The sequence below is a fragment of the Pinus tabuliformis genome, chromosome 5_2, assembly GCF_031772625.1.
Source record: "Pinus tabuliformis cultivar Carrire ecotype Pingquan chromosome 5_2, CPIR1, whole genome shotgun sequence".
In the NCBI taxonomy this organism is placed as follows: domain Eukaryota; kingdom Viridiplantae; phylum Streptophyta; class Pinopsida; order Pinales; family Pinaceae; genus Pinus; species Pinus tabuliformis.
Window position 1 is genome coordinate 229066095 of NC_142306.1, and position 16010 is coordinate 229082104.

Here is a 16010-nt window from a genome sequence, read left to right on the forward strand (position 1 = left end):
GCATGCTGAATTCTTTGATATGCTGAAGTGTGTTGTCGATGCTCCCCCTAACTGCAAGCATGGTCTACAAAAAGATGTTCTACAAGATGAACATGAATCTATACATGATAAATTATCTTCCTATCACTAAAGACTCATACATACATCCATCTCCCAACCAAGTGGGGATATACCAAGATTGACTCATCCACCCAACCAAGTGGGGATATACCAAATGTTTATACATGACAAAACAAGAACATTACATCATTCATCCCATGCATAGTGGGGAATCAAAATAGGTCATTTCATGACCTTGATAATAAAATATATACATGACATAGAGACAAAATATCTAAAACAAGACTATGATAGTTATCAGCAACTATCATTAGCAGCATCTGTCAATCACCATCCAGATGAGCAACCATGATCTTTCTATGCACTTGCTCCACCTGAATCCGTGAATTTTTACCAAGATCTTCTAAGATAATGCCAACAATGCATTATTAGAAGTATATGCTCCCCCTAAACCTGTGCCAGATGATCACTGTCATACCCATATTAGACTCTTTTCATCCTGAGTCTGGCCCACTGTTTTTCTTCAAACCAACATATACGTGACTGTATCCATAGAAACCTATGTATGTATGCAGATACGCTTCATGAAACTCACATACAACCAATTTTCTCTGAAACAGATAAGTTTCAACAGCAAGATGATGCATCAACTACTCCCAGCTTCTGTCTGAGATATTCAAATGTCTCTCTGGGTAGTGGTTTGGTGAATATATCAGCAACCTGTTCCTTGGAGGGAACATACTCCAATTTGACCTTTTGTTCAAGCACTTGTTCACGAAGAAAATGATATTTGATAGGTATGTGCTTGGTCTTGGAATGCATGACTGGATTCTTTGAAATACTAATTGCACTTGTATTATCACATAGAATGGAGATGGGTGGAGTACAAGTGATTTGAATGTCTTGCAATGCTTGCATCATCCAAAGGAGTTGTGCACAGCAAGATGCAGCAGCCACATATTCTTCTTCAGTTGTAGATAATGCAATTGAACTTTGTTTCTTGCTGAACCAAGATACTAATCTGGAGCCCATATAAAATGCACCACCACTAGTGCTTTTTTTGGCATCCACGCTTCCTGCCTAATCTGCATCTGTATATGCATGAAGTTTAAGATCTATATCTCTAGGATACCATAAACCAAAATTCTGAGTTCCTTGAAGATATTTTAAAATCCTTTTGACTGCCTGAAGGTGTGATTCCTTTGGATTTTCTTGGAATCTTCCAAATATTCCCACTGCATGGATAATGTCTGGTCGAGTACCTATAAGATAGAGCAGACTGCCAATCATGGATCTGTAGGTTGGTTGATGTACTACTGCTGATTCATCATTTGAGCTAAGACTGCATCCTATTACCATAGGGGTACATACTGGTTTAGAATCTTCCATGCCATATTTTTTCAAGACCTGCTTGAGGTACTTGGTTTGTGATACAAATATACCATCTTTATTTTGTTGAACTTGTAAACCAAGAAAATATGTGAGCTCACCAAGCAAGGACATTTCAATTCTTCCTGCATTACCAAAGCAATGTTTTGACTCATGGCTTCTTCATTGCTACCAAAAATGATATCATCAACATACACAACAAGTATTAGTAGTTTATCATTGTCAATCTTTCTATATAGATTGCTATCAGCTAATCCTTTAGAAAAACCTTGTCAATGGAGGTATTTGTCAAGATGGTAATACCAGGCCCTTGGAGCTTGTTTTAGACCATAAAGAGCCTTTTTGAGTTCGCATACAAGTTTGGATCATTTCCAAGGATGAATCCATCTGGTTGCTCAATATATACTTCTTCTTCTGTGTCTCCATTAAGAAAAGCAGATTTTACATCCATTTGGTATACTTTGAAGTTCTGAAAGCTAGAAAGAGCAAGGAACATTCTTATGGCTTCAATTCTAGCAACAAGTGCAAAAGTTTCTTCATAATATATACCTTCTTGTTGAGCATATCCTTTACAAACAAGTCTAGCCTTGTTTCTAATAACTTCTCCATTTTCATTCAACTTGGTTTTGAAAATCCATTTGGTTCTGTTGATGCCCCGAAAATCGTTGTATCAACATTGGGGGATAACCACCCGGTCCGGACCTTAATACAGCTCCTTTTCCGTTTGCAATGGTGGCTCCGACTGGGGATAATGGGACCAGTTTCCAAATAATGAATAAAAGGGATGGATGAATGATTGATTGTCTAATCTAATGATAGGTGAATAACTCAATCTATTAGAAAAATAAAAGAACTAATACTAATCCTGGGAACTATTGTACTTTGAAATGTAGCGCTTGATGATCAATGTCTATTGACATGCATATAGATGACTCTATCTAATAGACATGGACATTTATTCATTCAAGGATTACTTTGCTTAAATAGTTAAACAAAGTGATAACATAATATTGCTACACTTATCATGTATATCATCGATACATATATGATCAAAAGAAAAGCATACTATAAACATCCAATAGTGGAGGGAATAAAGAAATGTTGTTAAAACACATACATATATCCGATAATAGCTAAGGCGATCAAATGACAATTCATATAAAAATAATGAATTTGGACATAGATAATAGTACCATATGAGCTGCGAGTCACTCCCAATATCAATCGCTATTTGAGATTCTTCTTCTGACTCAGAAATACTTTCAAACAAAGATAATAGTGCACATTCGCATAAAAGCTTCCTTGCCAAAATCAGAATAATTGGTCCAGTTTTATAAAAGAATATGCTTGAAGTACAGTAGTGCAACTTCAGGCTTTTAAGTCAAGTACAAAACTTTACGACCCTTTCCAAATACATGAAAGGGTCTATAAATACTAAAATAAGCTAACTATCTATGAAACTGAAATCCTATTTAATTGGTATCAAACGATCTTGAATATCTTCTTTTCAGCAATCTGGTAGTCGGCGGCATGAATCATCATGTAGGTTGTTTGCCTTTAAACCTGAGCTGACATATCGCAAGCATTGGTTCCACTTCGGGCGGTCTGTTGAGGCAAGAGTTGAGTTGGGCGGCGTAGGTGGCATCCTGAATATCGGGAATAATATACCTTATTGCATCTGTAAGGCATTTGAGGGCGGCTCTCTGGTTGTGTGGTTTGATTAAGAAGAACCAATAGGCGTCCCATGTTAAACTGTTAATTCCTGCGATTAATCTCCCATTTTTCTCTAGATCTGGATAACATGACTTCTCCAATGTTTTCGCCGCTGTCAATTTACCTGGAGTGCATTGGGAAATCATGTTAGACAAGTAGAGAGTATTATTAACCAATTCAACCAAATTACTTGTGGTTGATTTGCATCTTGAAACTGCTCTCTCTGCTTTCATTAATTGGGACTGCCATTTTGTAAATAATATTTCCTTATGTGATTCTAAAAACTTTGGTAAATTAGCCGCCTGTCCCTGATCAGTATCTTGCCACTCAAGAAAATCAGTTAATGTTTCATCGGCCTGATCCAAGTTTGTTCTAGCTTTTTCTGATTTTTTACTTATCAATGTCGTCAAATTGCATAATGGTTCCACCTGGGCGATTTGTTCACATAAAATCTTTATCTGTGTTATCAATGTCTTATTTATCTGTAATGCCTCTACTTTGAATTCAGCTATCTGTGGAAGATCCTTTGTCTTCTCTAGCTGGGCTGATAGTTGAGAAATCTGCTCATCTTTTGACTTCAGCATTTGTTCATTCGCTGCCTTCAGTTGTGCTAATGCCTCAGACAACTCTTTCTGCTTTTGGACCGCACTATGATCAATCCTCTTTTTCTCTTCCTGCAATTGTTGAGTTAATTGATTATTTATTTGTTGTTGTGTTAACAATTGTTGTTCTACCTGCTCCGCCTTCTGTTGTGCTTCTGATAGTTGCACTTGCAATGAAAAGATCTCCTGGTCTTTTGTTTTTAATAGAAGACTCACCTCTGATGCCTTGTCTATTGTTGCTGCCGAATAGGCTCCAGCATATTGTGATAGTTTTGTTAGGTCGTCAGAGGGGTCAAATTCCTCATTCCAAACCACATTGCCCATCACCGTTTGTTCTGGGAAAAGTGAAGGTTGATCAGTCCTTCTCCTCTTCCTCTGTCGTTTTACCACAGCTTTGTGTCTTGGGCTATAGAAGACATCTAAGGGAGGAATTTCTTCTATCTGCAAAATAATCTGATCGGAAGGATCCTTTGGGATTATCTCTACTTCTTTCGAACTGGGTAGGCCGCTCGTTCCACTTGCAACCTGTTTTGAAGTGGTTTCCTGTGTATCTGCTGCTTTTGATGTCTCGGTATCTTTAGAGCACTCAAGATTACTGATAATTGAATCGAATTGCTGCCATTCCTGGAGCAATTTTGGGTCAATTTGAGTATTTACATTTACCTCTATGCTGCTCTGTTCCTGCTCTTTAGTCTGGGTTTCCTCTTGCACTTTCTCCTGTTCTTTAGGTTCCTTAGTATGTCACTGTTCAGGCTCGCTTGATTCTGTTGCTGGGGTTGTTGCTAACAGATCTAGAGTCAGAGTTTACAACCTCTGTTCTCTTCTGTTGAATTCAACTAACCCTTCATCTTTGTATTCCATTAGGGCCAGCGCTCTAACTTGGGACATCGACTAAGCTGACGAGAACACGTCATCAAACTTATCCTCTTTATGGTCAAACTTTGTCAATTTGGCCTGTTCAAGTGCATTATAGGCGACCTTGTTGGGATCAAATCGCCTATTAGGGAGAGTTGCTAGAGTTAATGATTTCATCTTTGTAGCTTCTTTCTCTGCATGTTTGAAATCATGCAATCTGTAGACACCACATCTCAGGGGAAAAGAGGGCCAGACCTGCTTCTTATTTTTCTTTAGAGTTTGTGTAACTCCATCGGAGATAATCTGATAGGCTATCTCCCTCTACAGCAGTTTATCAGGTATGTACAAAGGAAGGACATGAGGTTCGGATTGGCTGCCGAAAATTGTTATATAAGTAAATTTTTCCTCTCTGAACCATCTTCCTATTGATATCAAATCAATCCCTGCTTGGTAAGAAATTTTGGGAGCAGGTTTATCAAAAATAGAGTAATGAATGGGTAACATGAAGCCATTGCAGACTTGGTATAAATGGTGCTTATAGGAAGTTTTCCACAATTTCTGATGGTATATGTGAATAGGCATGGAGTCTTGTGCAGTCCACCTCTAGTCGAGCACAGGAAATTCAAAATTAAAACACAGGGTGTCTAGTATATAAGCACTGTAGTAGAATGGGGGAATAAGCCTTTCGGTGACGCGGGTTTTAGTTCTAAAATCGAGAACTGTTGTTGCTAGCTTATCTGACAGTATAGTTGCCCAATCCATTATTTCACTATTACACGCCGCTTCCATCAAGGGAACCATTTCTATAGTGAAATTAGCGGAATCGTGCAACCCCCACAATCTATACATCATTATCCCAGCATAACAATAAGGAGAACATAGGGAATAAACAGAGTACTTATCGGAAGTTTCATGCTTTCATTTTGCCGGATTTTGCCTCCAATCCCGAATGGGTTTGGATTCAGTTTCATTCTCATTTTGGAGTTTCTCTAGAAATTCCTTATTGTACTTCTTCTCTGGCGCAGGCAAATGATACATTTGCCTCAAATCATTAGCCTGAAATGAACCGAAAATTCTCCCATCTCTGGTGCAGAAGGTTCTGTCTGTGATTGGGATTTCCTCAATTGACCACCTCACTACATCCGTATATGGGAGAATTTGTTCCCGAGCTGCTATCCGATGAAGGAAAGAGTCAGCTAAGTCCTTTAAAGTAGCATCAGATTTTCAATTGGTATTTGCTATGGCTTGTACTGCTGTCACCTCTGGTTCTTCAGCCTCAATCAAATTATAGGTACTTTTCCAAGTAGTTCTGCTGAGTCCTGAACATGTAGTATCAGATATCAACCCTTTCTTTTTAGTTCCTGGATCAGCAACGGGTTGTCCTGGGGCTGGTGAAGCGGAAGCAGTTGCAGTTTTCTTAGACTTCTTCCCCATTCTGCTTGAATCTATTACTTCAAAAGAGTTTTGCACAGGAGTGAAGATGAGCATAACATAGAGAACTGGCAGTGAAAACCAAATACGAGCGAGCTATATTGATGAATGCACGATGAAGGATTAGCTTAAAGTGGCCGCGGATACAATCTGTGAAAAGATTTTTAAGTTTACTATTTCATTAAATGGCCGTTAAAACGTGCCAATCCTTTAAATGTCCATCATATCGTTTTATTGGCTGAATGATTTGTTTAAGCGTGCCTTGGATGTTTTGGTGGTTGAGCGCAAGTGAATGACTATTTGGAAGATAAGACCTTTAATACAAATTAATCATAATATCCCTGCTTTTAACAATTCTTGAAGTTCGTTCTTTTGGCTTTATCGCAATCGAGCATCGGAGGAAAACTTAAATCGTTATATTGGTTCCTTTTGGAATCCCCGATCACCGATAGCGATATCGCATCGCATCGGGAGTATTAAATGGGCACTTTGAAAAGCATGCATGGTACATCCCCGATCGCTGATAGCGATATCGCATCGCATCGGAGCGAAAAGGACTTGATCGCATCGCATCGGAGCGAAAGGCACTTGATCGCATCGCATCGGAGCGAAAGGCACTTGATCGCATCGCATCAGAGCGAAAGGCACTTTTGTTATGGGAACTTATTATTGCCGATATCCGATAGCCTATTGCATGTTATCGCGTTGGAGCAAACCAATGGGTCTTTAAGTTATGCCTCCTTTGTCATTGCGATATGCGATCTTGCGATCGCTTTATCGCAATGATAAAAGATTAATCATTTATATTATAAGACCAAATAATTGGTTTGTCAAAAAGGTTTTGTAATGTTTTCACTTTGTTTTCAGATCTTTTTGAATAATACAAAGTTGATACCAATTAAAAATAAAAAGGGACCCATTTCATATTATAGTTTTGTGAATAAAAATGATATGAAATGGGGGGTTGTTGTAGAGCACAACAATTGGCGATTCGCTGGAAGAAACAGTTATCTCTGAAAAGTATGGAAATACTTAAACTTTTTCAAAATAGAGTTCTCATCAAAGGGGAAAATTCTAATATAACTAGGTATATATGTATTCCAAATAAAATGAAACTTTCTTTGCTAATTTCCTCTCTTGTTTAAAATTAGATACATTCTAAGTTTTAAATTGGCCTCTATTGGTTGATAATGTTAAAATAGAAAACCTTTCCAAATCAGCATTTAGAATTGACTCCTTTGTCATAGGTAGAGCCTCTGCTTCCAGCAAATGTTCATAGTTTCGACAGGGATACCTTTTAACCAAACTATTGTCCATTGTCCCATTCATTTCAGAGTATGATTAACAGAATGAATTCAAAACATGCTTTTCATATTTTGCGTTTCTTTTCTACTTTTCTGTTATTTTGTAAGATAAAAGGCCATTGTCCTGGTTTGGTGACCAGCTTAGTGACAATGCCATTCACTAGTAGTAATTTAACCGAACAAGCTGGCTCGCGATGAGACCCCTTGTCTTATAATTCTAAGCCATTACCCTGTTTTGGTATGCAGTATTGGTAATGTCAGTTAAACTATTTCCCTATGATCATGGTAAGCAGGCTTGTAATAAGACCTCTTATCTTTTATATCAAATATTTTAGAATTACACTCTGAGTAATCATAAGCTTTGGTGAGTGGGATGGACAATTTTCTCCTTAAGAGTAAATGGATGACAAGGTAAGAGTTAAAGATGCTAAAGTTGGATTAGTTTCTATTTTGATATTGATAACCTTTTTGTGACCAATCTGAAAACATAAAATGATTTACAATATTTCTAAACTTTGAGAAGCATTCACAAAAATTAAAGTGTGGTTTCAGAATGCAATTACACCTAGTTTCCTAGAAATTATCCCTTTTGTTTAAGACTTCTATTATTTTAAAAGTAAATATCAACCCTACTTGTTTTGAGCAACTTTCAAGTACAGCAAAGGTCAATGGAAGATACTTCACAACTTTATTTTCTAATGATCCTACAAACTACAAAATTCTAAAAAAGAGGAGAAGGGGTTACCTTCTCAATTGAAGAATTTCTTTAAGATAAGGCCATTAACAGGGAGAGAATCTCTCAAACCTGATAAATCTTGTAATATGAAGGTCGAATGGCCTATCTTCTCACAGATCTGAAATGGCCCAAGCCACATCTTCTGGAACTTGGTGTGTTTTCCCTTGTCCTCATGGGCTTTGTCCCATTTCAGAACTAAATCACCGACTTGAAATTGTTTTGAACCGGATGAGACTGAATCAAAGGATGACTTGATGATTTGCTGATGTTTTGCATGAATAACCTTGGCTTTTTCTCTTTCCTCTTCTAATTTTAAAATTTGGTCATGTCTAAGTTGAATAGAAGAAGAAGGGCTTTCCTCAATAAACTGAACTAGGGCTAGAGAAGGAAGGACAAGATTTGTTGGTAGCACTGCTTCTTTTCCATATACGAGGTTGAACGGAGAAGAACCTATGGAAGCCTTTTGTGTTATCCTATCAGCCCATAGTGCAAATATTAAGGATTTGTGCCATTTTTTATGATTCTGTTCGATAGTTCGCTTAATAATTTTAATCATATTTTTATTTGTAGACTCTGCTAAACCATTACCCTGGGGATAGTAATTAGCAGAATATTTTAATTTAAATCCTCTTTTAATAGCGAAATCAAACATAGCATTGTCTGAGAAATAAGATGTATTATCGAAAACAAGAGCATTTGGGACACCAAACCTGGTAATGATGAATTGATTTATGAATTCAATAATTGCCTCAGAATTTGTTGTCTTTAAAGGAATTGCTTCAACCCACTTAGTAAAATACTCAGTAGCAGTAAGGATATACTTATGCTGTTTGGAAGAATGTGGAGTAATTTCTCCAATGATATCCAATCCCCATTGCTCAAATGGTTGTTCATTGTTGACTAGTTGCAAAGGAAAAGCGGGTTTTCTTTGTCTTCCACTAGAAGTTTGACAATTTCAGCATTTCCTTACATATTCATGAGCATCTCTAAACAGAGTGGGCCAGTAATATCCAGCATGAATGATTTTGTGGGCTGTTGTATCAGCTCCAAAATGTCCTCCTGCTGGTCCATCATGTAATTCCTGCAAAACCTTTTGTGCTTCAGGTTTTTCTAGGCATCTTAATAAGATTGAATCATAATTTTGTCTAAAAAGCACATCATCAATAATCGTGAAATTTTTCACTTTTAATCTAATGGCCCTTTTGTTTTTGTAAGACAGGTTAGGAGGTGCATATCCATTTTTCAAATAAAAGATTAAGTCAGCATATTGTGATTCAGAGTCAGTAGTACTTATCTAGTTGATTTCTTCTGTTTGATCTGTATCACCTGATTCTGGAATGTTGGATGCTCCTGCCAACAACTTGCAAAAACCTTGGCCTCTAACAATCTTTGCTGGTCTAATTTCTAAGTCATATTCTTGAAGCGTTGTAACCCAATTTTCCCTTTTTTCACCTAGTTCCCTTTGGATTAATAGTTGCCTTACTGTAGGAAAAGGAACTATAACTTTTGTATGGGTTTTTAAAAGGAAGGGTCTGTAATGTTTGACAGCTTTATATACAGCAAAGGCTTGTTTTTCTACTTCAGAGTAATTCAATTCAGCACCCTGAAGATTTGAACTATAGAATGAAATGGGTGCTTCCAAATTGTGATCGTTAATCTGTGTGAGTACTGTTGCATAAGACAAATCGGATGCGATAGTATACAATGTGAAATGATTAGAAAGATTAGGAGTATTTAAGGCTGGGGCATTGATTATTGATTGTTTGATTAAATCAAACGCTTCCTTTTCTGTTGCTCCCCATCTAAAGACTGAATTTTTCTTAATCATAGTTTGAAGTGGCAAAATGATTTGAGAAAAGTCTGGAACGAATCTTTTGACAAAATTGATTTGGCCTAAAAATGACTGCATGGATTTTTTATTATGAGGGAAAGGGATTTCAAAGATTTCTTTGATCCTATCAGGATCAATATAAATGCCATCTTTAGAAACAATGAAGCCTAAGAGCTTTCCTTGGTCAAGAGCGAAGAAGGATTTTTTAGGGTTAAGTGAAATACCGTACCTTTTGCAGCATTGAAAGATTTGATTTAAATCATGAAAATGATTGGATTTCTCTTTAGAAAATATAGTAATATCGTCTAAGTAGACGACTACTGTTTTGTTAATCAACCCTTTAAAAGCTATATCCATCGCTCTTTGGAATGTGGCTCCTGCATTAATAAGTCCGAAAGGAATTTTCTGATACGCATATGTTCCCCATTTTGTTCTGAATGTGGTTTTGAGTTAGTCATCAGGATGGACCAAAACTTGGTTATATCCTGAAAAACCATCTAAAAAGGACATTAACTCAGAGCCTGCCACTGATTGGAGTATCTGCTCCATAGTAGGAAATGGGAAATTATCTTTTAAGCTTGCCTTATTCAAATTTCTGAAATCTATACAAATCCTGATGTCACCATTTTTCTTTTTGACTGGCACCATATTGGAGACCCAGTTTGAGTGTCGAACGGGAAAAATAATCTTAGCTTTCAAGAGTTTATTGAGTTCAGATTTTATTTGACTCTCTAAGTTAGGATGTATTTTCCTCAACTTCTGCTGAATTGGTTTCTGATCGGGAAGCATTGGAATGGTATGTTGGATGATGGATGTATCATATGTCTTTAAATCGTCATATTTCCAAGCAAAAACATGTTTATTTTTCCATAACAGTCTAATGAATGCTTCCTTCTCTTCCACGGAAAGTCCTAATCCTAAATTAATGTTTTGATGAGTTTGCTCAGTGCCAAGGTTTATCAATTCAAACCTTAAGGTAGAACTTTGGAGCTTTGCATTGGTCACAAGTTTAAACCTGTCTTTAATATCATAAAGATCCTCAAGCTTCACCACAGGCTTTGGGATTGAATTCCCTTCATGTTTACCTCTCATTTGAAGGTCATGCTCATTTTCCTCAATGATTTGATCATCATAGGACTTTTCAGAAGTTAAAAACTGTAAAATGTCTTCATCGTGGTTGAATAATCTCCAATTAGTGATATTGTCAGGAATTGATGGCCTAAAAAGTAATTCTACCGAAAATCTATCTGGGCTATAATCTTCAGAAGGTAGGAGCTTGGAAGCGACATTGGCTAGCAGGCCGGCTGCTGAATTTTGAGACCTGGGAATGGAAGAAATATTGAATGCCGAAAAGTGGGAGGTGAGTTCCTGTACCAGCGATTGATAATGTTTGAGATGGCTAGAAAGACAATGAATTGTATTCCTTACCTATTTGATAATAATTTTAGAATCTCCAAACACTTTCAAATATTGGACCTTAAGGCCAATAGCTTTATATAGTCCTTGGACTAAGGCTTCGTACTCTGCTGTATTATTCGTGCATTCAAACTCTAACCTATAGGATAGCATTGTTTTTTCTCCTTGCGGGCTAATCAAAATACATCCTGCTCCTGAGACCTCACTAGATTTGGACCCATCGAAATATAATGACCAAAATAAAGAAGTATTAACAAATGTATTTACAGTTTCCTCAGTATCAGTAAAACATCTTGACCTATCTGTTTGTGAATAATTTTCGATCTGAGATGTAGAATGGTTTACAGGGAAAGGAGATGGTTGGGCAGCAAAGTTTCCAAAGAATGACTCTGATGAATAATTCCCCAAAATGTTGTTATTAAAGGATATTGGTTGGTTTTCTTGTTCAAATTCCGTAACTGTATGGGTCATGTGTTTCTCCCGATCAATTTTTATTTGATTTGGCTTTCCCTTATAGGGAAGCCACATATGGGACCAATCGGTAGAAATATACCCATGTAGTTTTTCAGACCAATCCCTACTCAAAATCAAACCATAGAATTCAGGTATATCGGCGATCAAGATATCAATTCTTTGTACTACTCTAGGATGAGCTGATAGCCTGATAGTTACTGAGTTGATTTCTCCTAAAACCTATACTTTAGTCCTGTCCAACTGTACAATATGAATAGCAGACTTTTGGGGTTCAATGTTCAATTTGGAACAAACTGAAGCTGGCATTATATTAGAGGATGCCCCTGAGTCAATTAAACAGTTGTGCAGGTTTCTATTGTAGATCTCGTAGGTTAGAAGGAAAGGTGGAGTACGAGAATTTGACCTATCTCCTATCAGAACTGCATCAGTAGCTTCGACCATACCAGAAGGTGGTTGACCTGTATCATTTGTAGCTTTAGCACTGGGAAGGGGTGAAGTAGGAACAACATTTAATTATTTGAGAAGCAATTTTTGCTGATGTTTCAATTTACTAAGTTCAAACATGGTAATGTTTGCCTTAGTCCTTTTCATGTCATCAACAATATTATAATCCATTGAATCGGACACTACCAATGTCTTAGATGTTGATGGGATAGTTGAGGTTGAAGGTTGGTTTTGTGGAATTGTTACAGGTGGCTTCTTCGGGGGTACCTTTTCCTTTGTTGTAGTAGCACCTGCACTACTTTTCTTCGAAGTTGTCGGAACAGGTTCTGAGGTACCTTTGCTCTTGGTAGTGACAGGAAACGCTTCTTCTTCATTTTCTGTATCGGAGTTAGGCAATATAAAATCCCACATTCCATGACATTCAACAACTTCCTCTTCTTCATCAGTTGGTGAAGCTATTTCTTCTTCTCCTTTTTCAAGATCTGAATCTGCATTAGATATAACATTTGGTGGTTTTGATTCAGTTTTCTTGTAATTCCTAAAGGGTCTTTTGGTCGAGGTTTCAGCTACCTGTTTTTTGATTTCAACCATTTCATTTGACATAGTTTTGAGGACCTTTTGTAGACCTTCCATGTCATATGGATATTTAGGGGTTTTCTTCTTTGAATCATCTTTAAAAGAAACTTTTTTGGTTTTTCTATCTTCAAGAGCAGCTTTCTTCTCTAGAGCATTAATACGTTTCTCCACAGCAAGTGCTTCTTTCATGTTTTCAGCTAAAGTAGGTTTTCCAGCCCTGTCTACAAAAATAGCTATATTGGCAGGTAGGGCAGTTATATACCACTCGCTTCAGATTTTCTCACTTGGTTTGGAGGCCGTTGGGATTTTATTCAAGAGTTTATTGAATCGTGCATTAAATTCTTTAATTGGTTCCCTATGATCTATCCTAAGATTGGAGAGATCATTTATTAGTGTGGCCAAAGACCTATCATCACCATATTTAGTAAGAAACTGTTCTTGGCAAGTCGTCCAACTGGTAATGGAACCAGAAGGTAAGGAAAAATACCAGGATCCTGCTGATCCTTGCAAAGTATAAGGAAAGAGTCTAACGACAACATCTTGCTCCGTTACTCCCTTCAAATTAACTGCCAACATGAAGTTATTAATATCTTCCTCAGCTCGTGTTCCATCATCTGGATTAAACTTAGGTAACCATTTCTCAAGTGCATCAGGTAATGCATGCAATGGAGCAGGCATATTGACTGCACCAGGCCTGGTCCATGGATCTGCCATTGTAACCACAGTAGTGGATGATATTACTGTTGAACTTCCAGAAGTTTGGGAAGGAGTTAATATTAAGGATTGCGCAGGTTGGGATGTTGCAGTTGCTAATCCCTGATGAACAACAATGTGTGATGAGGGAGTGGATGGTTGACTTCGCACTGGGGAAGGTGAGATGGAGGATGTGGATGAAAGTTCTTCACTGTCAGATCCTTCAGTGTTTTTCTTCGCCTTTTTCCTTTTGGGTAAAGGGAACTCAGTAGGTTCAATACCGAGCTTTCCGCTCTGAATTCTGGTGAGAGGGTGAGGTAAATTGAACTGCGAAGTCACACTGCTTTGAGATACCTCAGATTTCTGTGGAGATATTGAGAAACTCTAAAGTTTGTGGATAAGAGACTAGACTTCAGGAGATTCAAGACTTAGTTGTTCTCGAGTATGATGGGTTTGAGCAGTGGTAGTTGATTCCTCTTCTTCTTGTTTGGATACTGGAGAACCAGCATGTAATTGCGAAGTACGAGGTGATGCGGAGGGGGAATTACTCTTAGAATGGTCTGTAGATTTGGGTTTGCTTTCCATTCACAGTTGATGGCCCTCCTTCTAGCGCCAAAAACGTTGATGCCCCGAAAATCGTTGTATCAACATTGGGGGATAACCACCCGGTCCGGACCTTAATACAGCTCCTTTTTTGTTTGGAATGGTGGCTCCGACTGGGGATAATGGGACTAGTTTCCCAGTAATGAATAAAAGGGATGGATGAATGATTGATTGTCTAATCTAATGATAGGTGAATAACTTAATCTATCAGCAAAATAAAAGAACTAATACTAATCCCGGGAACTATTGTACTTTGAAATGTAGCGCTTGATGATCAATGTCTATTGACATGCATATAGATGACTCTATCTAATAGACATGGACATTTATTCATTCAAGGATTACTTTGCTTAAATAGTTAAACAAAGTGATTAACATAATATTGCTACACTTATCATTTATATCATCGATACATATATGATCAAAAGAAAAGCATACTATAAACATCCAATAGTGGAGGGAATAAAGAAATGTTGTTAAAACACATACATATATCTGATAATAGCAAAGGTGATCAAATGACAATTCATATAAAAAGAATGAATTCAGACATAGATAATAGTACCATATGAGCTGCGAGTCACTCCCAATATCAATCGCTATTTGAGATTCTTCTTCCGACTCAGAAATACTTTCAAACAAAGACAGTAGTGCACATTCGCATAAAAGCTTCCTTGCCAAAATCAGAATAATTGGTCTAGTTTTATAAAAGAATATGCCTGAAGTACAGTAGTGCAACTTCAGGCTTTTAAGTCAAGTACAAAACTTTACAACCCTTTACAAATACATGAAAGGGTCTATAAATACTAAATTAAGCTAACTATCTATGAAACTGAAATCCTATTTAATTGGTATCAAACGATCTTGAATATCTTCTTTTCAGCAATCTGGCAGTCGGCGGCATGAATCATCATGTAGGTTGTTTGCCTTTAAACCTGAGCCGACATATCGCAAGCATTTGCTCCACTTCGGGCGGTCTGTTGAGGCGAGAGTTGAGTTGGGCGGCGTAGGTGGCATCCTGAATATCGGGAATAATATACCCGATTGCATCTGTAAGGCATTTGAGGGCAGCTCTCTGGCTGTGTGGTTTGATTAAGAAGAACCAATAGGCATCCCATGTTAAACTGTTAATTCCTGCGATTAATCTCCCATTTTTCTCTAGATCCGGATAACATGACTGCTCCAATGTTTTTGCTGCTTTCAATTTACCTGGAGTGCATTGGGAAATCATGTTACACAAGTAGAGAGTATTATTAACCAATTCAACCAAATTACTTGTGGTTGATTTGCATCTTGAAACTGCTCTCTCTGCTTTCATTAATTGGGACTGCCATTCTGTAAATAATATTTCCTTATGTGATTCTAAAATCTTTGGTAAATTAGCCACGTGTCCCTGATCGGTATCTTGCCACTCAAGAAAATCAGTTAATGTTTCATCGGCCTGATCCAAGTCTATTCTAGCTTTTTCTGATTTTTTACTTATCAATGTCGTCAAATCGCATAATGGTTCCGCCTGGGCGATTTGTTCACATAAAAGCTTTATTTGTGTTATCAATGCCTTATTTATCTATAATGTCTCTACTTTGAATTTGGCTATCTGTGGAAGATCCTTTGTCTTCTCTAGCTAGGCTGATAGTTGAGCAATCTGCTCATCTTTTGACTTCATCATTTGTTCATTCGCTGCCTTCAGTTGTGCTAATGCCTTTGACAACTCTTTCTGCTTTTGGACCGCACTGTGATCAATCCTCTTTTTCTCTTCCTGCAATTGTTGAGTTAATTGATTATTTATTTGCTGTTGTGTTAACAATTGTTGTTCTGCCTGCTCCGCCTTCTGCTGTGCTTCTGATAGTTGCGCTTGCAATGAAAAGATCTCCTGGTCTTTT